Genomic DNA, 6,594 nt, shown 5'->3' on the forward strand with positions numbered 1-6,594 from the left:
CCAAACTAAAAGGAAACCATCGTTTCACTTCTTCATCAGAAGCTATAGATGTTCGTATCTATGATTAACACTCCCACTCAATTATACTACCGAGTTCCCAAGATGTAAGTATGGGCTAGTCCGTAGGGTAAGCTGGTAATGAACAAGTCAAAGAACTCAAATAATACAATCAGTTAGAATACTAACCACTCAGAATTGAGATTGAATTGACCTATGGTTAATTATATGATATGACTAGAATAGATAATAACGGTATGTTTACTTATTTTATCAACTGTCAAAATCGGTCCTGTCCGACGTAACAAATACATCCGATCTTATCTACTTTGCTAATGTTCTGGAAAGAACATAACACTGTAATGTGTAAGTAGATCATATCGTAGATTGACAAGTCAGTGTAAATCCTGTGCACTGACTAATCTTATGACTAACTTATTTTGAACATATAATCATATTTATATTCCACTGTGATTACGTCACTATAAATAAGATTAGCTACATGCTCGGGATTTAATAGAAGTTTATATTAAACAAATAATCATGAAAATAAACACATGTGAGCAAAGTGATTAGCCAAGTCAAAAAAGTATTTCTATTCTTTTATTGATAATAAAATGAGATTACAAAGAATTTGGGTTTTAATTACGGCATAAAACCCCAACACCTTTTTGCCGCCAATGTTAAAATTAAACCCCACCCATCAGATCATTTTTCAACTCAAATCAAGGGTCTAGATCCTTTCGAACTTTAACATCCCCTCGGGGATATATATAAAAAAACACCCCTTCATCTTCACCATTTTCATTCACTGCTCAGAAAACACGAACCAGAGAGAAAAAGGAAAAACCCAAGATTTTCTTTGCATGTTCTCTAAGCCCAAAAAGCAAAGCACTCTTTCATCCTTTGGTTCAGCGAGATCATTCCTGCAACTACTTCTTCAATCGGCAATCTCCTCGTTCCCATGAACAGATTCGCGTAAGCCTTCTAATCTTTCTCTGGTATTCTTCCCTTTTTTTTTACGTTTCATTTGTTCTAGATAAGGGCCTTCTGGTTTTTACTAGATTTTTAAGGCTTCACCCTTGCATTCGGCAAGTTTGTGATTTTGGTAGGTTTGGGGTGATTAGAATCGCGGTCTAGACCACAAATTTTTTTGGTAGAAACATGTAAAAATGAGGTTTTTCCAGTAATTGGGTATTTTCAATCGTAAGTTTCGTGTGGCTTAAGAAATAGGGTTTTGGATTAGGGTTTTAATGCACGAATCCTGAAAACTATCAACCTTTTCCCTGGAAATCCGGGATTCTCTTTTGTTTTAAATTGATAGTATCCATCCCACTCTTGTGTGGGTGCACTCTCGTTGCCCGAACTTTACAATAGTTTGGGATAGACATCTAAGTCAATCTCGCCCTTTCGAGTTATCAAGATAAATTTTCCCACTTTAAAATTATGGGCCCTCACATTTTTGTTGCAGTCTTCAGAGAATTGGTGGGGGCCTGAGCTTGCCATCCCTTTCCACTCATCAACTCCCATTCCTGAATCTCCATTCACACGAAATCAATGACTAATTTGCGAGCACGAAGAAAGATGCGACCAAGAAGACATACAAGCTCACTCCCGACGCCAAAATCGATGAGGTCGAGGAAAGAAAAAGGAAAAGACTCTAAGTCCCAGTCTATCTCGACCTGGATCCCGAGATCAGACCTATTCCATTAGATCCCAAACTTAAATTCACCATAGCCTTTCAACCTGGTGAATTTTCATTTACCTTAATGGAGAATACTTCAACACGTCCAACCACCTCCCAGGCTCTCTCAGTCCCTACCTTGAAGGAGGAGTTTTTCGAGACTGAGCACTATTGGAGCTCAGTTACTTCCACCGGCCATATCTCTGAGTTGTTGGCCTATCATGGCCTTAAGCTTTCTGGTACTAAGATCAAAGTGTGAGCAACGTGATTAACCAAGTCAAAAAATGATTTCTATCTTTTATTGATAATAAAATGAGATTACAAAGAATTTGGGTTTTAATTAGGGCATAAAACCCCAACAAACTCCCACTTACACTAATTGAAACTAATGCCTTAATTCTACTAATCTCATCTCCTTGATATGCTTATCAAATGTAGCTTCTAGTAGTGTCTTTGTAAACGGATCTGCAAGATTGTCTTCAATTGCAATCTTCATAACCTTCACATCTCCCTTGGCCACATATTCTCGAATAATGTGATACTTCCTTTCTATATGCTTACTCCTCTTGTGACTTCGAGGTTCTTTCGAGTTGGCTATCGCTCTTGTATTGTCACAAAACAACACAAGAGGTTTATCCATTTCTAGAATAACACCAAGATCTGAATAAAACTTCTTTAGCCAGACTATTTCCTTAGTTGCTTATGATGCGGCTATGTACTCAGCCTCCATGGTGGAATCTGAGATTGCAGACTGCTTTACGCTTCTCCAAATCACAACTCCACCCCCAAGAGTAAACACCATTCCAGAAGTAGACTTCCTGTCATCGACATCAGTCTGAAAATCTAAATCGGTGTAGCCTACAGGGTTCAGAACACCACCCTTGTAGACTAACATATAATCCCTAGTCCGTCTCAAATATTTCAGGATATGCTTAACTGTTATCCAATGTTCTAGTCCTGGGTTTGACTGATACCGTTCACTACTCCCACTGCATAGCAGATATCTAGTCTAGTACACAACATGGCATACAGCAGACTTCCAACTGCAGATGCGTAAGGAACTTTTCTCATTGCATCTTTCTCTTCAGGAGTCTGGGGAGACTGCTTCTTTGAAAGATGAATTCCATGGCGGAACGGTATATGCTCTTTCTTGGAGTTTGTCATTGAGAAACGTTCAATCACTTTATCTATGTAAGCTGCTTGAGATAGAGCTAAGAGTTTGTTCTTTCTATCCCTGATGATCTGGATACCTAGAACATAACTTGCTTCACCCAAATCCTTCATCTGGAATTGAGTGCTCAGCCAATTCTTCACCCAATTCTTCACATCTGATAATTTCTTAACATTGTTTCAAATGAGTAAGATATCATCTACATAAAGAACCAAGAATACCACTATTTGATTTGCCTTCAGTTGGTAAACACAGGACTCATCAATATTTTGTTCAAAGCCATAGGTTTTGATTATTTCATCAAACCTAAGATTCCAGGAACGAGAAGCTTGCTTAAGTCCATAGATAGACCTATTCAACTTGCAAACTTTTCCTTCTTGTCTAGATACTTTAAATCCTTCTGGCTGATCCATATAAATGAATTTTGTCAAGCTTTCCATTAAGAAAAGCTGTCTTGACGTCCATTTGCCAGATCTCATAGTCGAGAGCAGCTGCTATGGATAGGAGGATGCGAATGGATTTGAGAATGGCTACCGGACTAAAAGTTTCCTCATAGTCCACGCCTTCTCTTTGGGTATAACCCTTTTCCACTAATCGAGCTTTATAAGTATCGATATTTCCATCAACACCTCGTTTCTTCTTGTAGATCCACTTGCACCTAATGGCCCTAAAGTCACTAGGTGCTTCCACAAGATCCCAGACGGAATTTGAGTACATGGACTCCATTTCATGTTTCATGGCTTCGAGCCATAGTTCCTTTTCAGGGCTAGCCATTGCCTGTTTGAAAGACAATGGATCATCATCACTAGTGTCACCAACAACCATATTGGTTTCACCATCCAAACCATAGCGAACTGGGTTCCTAGACACCCTCCCACTACGACGAGGCTCCGTGACTGTTTGCTTAGGAACAGTGGTACTTTCTTCATTTAAACCGACTTGCGTCAGTTGGACGTGAAGAGTGGGAATTCCATCATCAACTCGCGTTGATGAAGATGGAACATTGGTTGGAGTCAATTCTTTAACCATCTCCTCTAAAACTACTTTGCTGCGAGGTTTAAAGTTCTGGACATAGTCATTTTCCAGAAAAGTAGCATTTGTAGAAGTAAACACTTTCTTTTCTGAATGACTATAGAAAAGTCCACCCCGAGTACTTTTAGGATAGCCAACAAACATGCAAACTTCAGTTCGCGGTTCTCGCTTTCCCTCCTTTTTCCTCAGGACGTGAGCGGGACACCCCCAGATTCTATAATGGTGTAAACTAGGTTCACGACCATTCCAGCGTTCTAAAGGTGTTTAGGGGATTGATTTTGACGGCACGACATTGAGAATGTCATTCGCGGTTTCAATTTCATGTCCCCAGAACGAAGTTGGTAGAGTTGAGTAACTAAGCATGCATCTAACCATTTCCAATAAAGTTTTGTTTCGGCGTTTCGCTACACCATTTTGTTGCGGAGTACCTAGGGCAGTAAGTTGTGATAAAATCCCAAGTTCAGTTAAATGATCTTGGAACTACATATCCAAATATTCTCCACCCCTATCAGATCGCAAGATCTTTAACATTTTACCTAATTGGTTCTGAGCCATTGTTAGGAATTTCTAAAACTTGAAAATGTTTCTGATTTCCTATGCATTAGGTAAAGACATGAGTATCTAAAGTAATCGTCAATGAAAGTGACGAAATACTCAAAACCACCCATGGCTTGTACATTCAAAGGTCCACAAACATCTGAATGCACAAGACCAATTGGCTCTTTGGCCCTATCACCCTTTGCAGAGAATGGACGCTTGGTCAGTTTGCCTTCTAGAAAAGATTCACAGACAGGTAATTCACCTAAGGTGAGTTCCCTCTAAGGTCCGTCATTTGTAAGTCTTTGAATCCTATCATAGCCAATGTGACCTAGTCTCAAGTGCCATAAATACGTCATATTATTGTTATCGGTCTTTTGACGTTTATTGGTCCTAGGTTTAGCTACTTTGAATAAATCATTATTAAGAGCGAGGGGTTCGTTAGGTCACAGAATATAAAGCCCGTTTTCCAAACATGCAATACACTATTGTGATCCATTGAAAGAAATAGATATATTAAAACTTGTGAAAGTCATAACAAATCGTTCTAATTGCAACATGGAAGCTGAAATTAAATTTATACTAAAATCTGGAATAAAAAATACATCTTTTAAAATTTAAAATTTATTTTCGAACTTTAGACGAGCACTTCCTCTAGCTTGGTTCGCAACGAATGCTCCGTTCCCAACTCTAAGCTTTAAGCTGCCTTCGATCACTTCCTCCCACGATTCAAGAGGCTGTAAAGAGTTACAAACATGGTTAGTAGATCCAGAATCAATAATCCAAACAGAGTTATCATTCTCTAAAACACATGTTTCCAAGATAAATGAACTATAATCATTACCTTTGTTTTTATCTGCTAGAAACTTGGGGCAATCTTGTTTCCAATGCCCCTTCTCTTTGCAGTGAAAACATTTACCTTTACCTTTCTTGTTCTTCCCCTTAGGCGTCTGTGCACTTGGTTGTGCACTCATCTTTGCAGCCTTTGCAGGCTTGCGGTTGTTTATTTGTCCACCTTTCCTCTTGTTTTCAGCTTTCGAAGACAAAGCTGGATGAGCCTCAACCTTAGCTAGATCTACAGCAACATCAATAGTCTTATTTTCACCTCCTTTACTAGGTCCACCCATGACACATTCAATAATCTGAAGCTCGTTCATGAGCTGCGTCAGACTATAGTTGAGTTGAGCACGAACGTGCAGACACGGTACCTTTCGAGAATTTACGGTGCCATCACGAACGTGCAGAGACGGTGCTATCCAAGCATTTATGGTACCATCATGAGGATTGACGGTGCCATCACTAACGTGCAGACACGGTGCTCGTTCTGGGGATTCCTCAATCATGACGAATTCAGAGTTGTCACCAATCAACTCTATGTTGATATTCTGCTTCTAATTAAGGAAGTTTTCTCCGGTGAGTTTCTCCATCGAAAGTTGAGAAAGGATGGGAGTAGACACAGATACTACTTAGATTAAAACTACAAATAATTAATAAAATAGAAATCAATCACATTTTCTCAATAAAAACTTCTATTCACACAAATTTCAAGAAATAGCACAACATATACCAAAAATATGTAAGATATGAGAAAAAAATACCAAAAACAATCATATCTCTATTTCTTTAGGTTTTTAACTAATCTATGATATCCTTGTCCCAGTTGGCGAGATTCAAAAAATACCACTAGTTAAATAGAGTTGTAAACTCATTTAATAATGGACACCATTATTAACAACCTACTATTCGATCAAAATAAGAAAACAAAATCTCTTATTTTATGAGCTAGACCCACAGTTTCAATAATCATAGATTTAGTCCTAGTAGTCACCGTAGGGGTGAGTCTAGTAGAATTTGACCTATAATTATCTATCTTTCAAAATCTAACCTTGTCAAAATAACTAATGAACACCTTCCGTAGGGGGACGAATCAAAGCGCCTCGAGGCCCCATTAAGCTATTGACTATGTTAAACCAACGACGGAGATCGAATAAAATCCTTAAAATAAGCTCATTATAAAATTAAAATTAGTATTTTTATTATTTATTTTTAGAAAATTAATGACTATGGTTTTCCCAAAAAAAAATTAAATAAATTAATATTTTTAAAACCAAAGTCCTATAATTTCCTATTAATTCTAAAGTGTCACATTGAAACAAATTCAATTAATTTAGAA

This window comes from Humulus lupulus, chromosome 6 (genome assembly GCF_963169125.1).
Source record: "Humulus lupulus chromosome 6, drHumLupu1.1, whole genome shotgun sequence".
Lineage (NCBI taxonomy): Eukaryota > Viridiplantae > Streptophyta > Magnoliopsida > Rosales > Cannabaceae > Humulus > Humulus lupulus.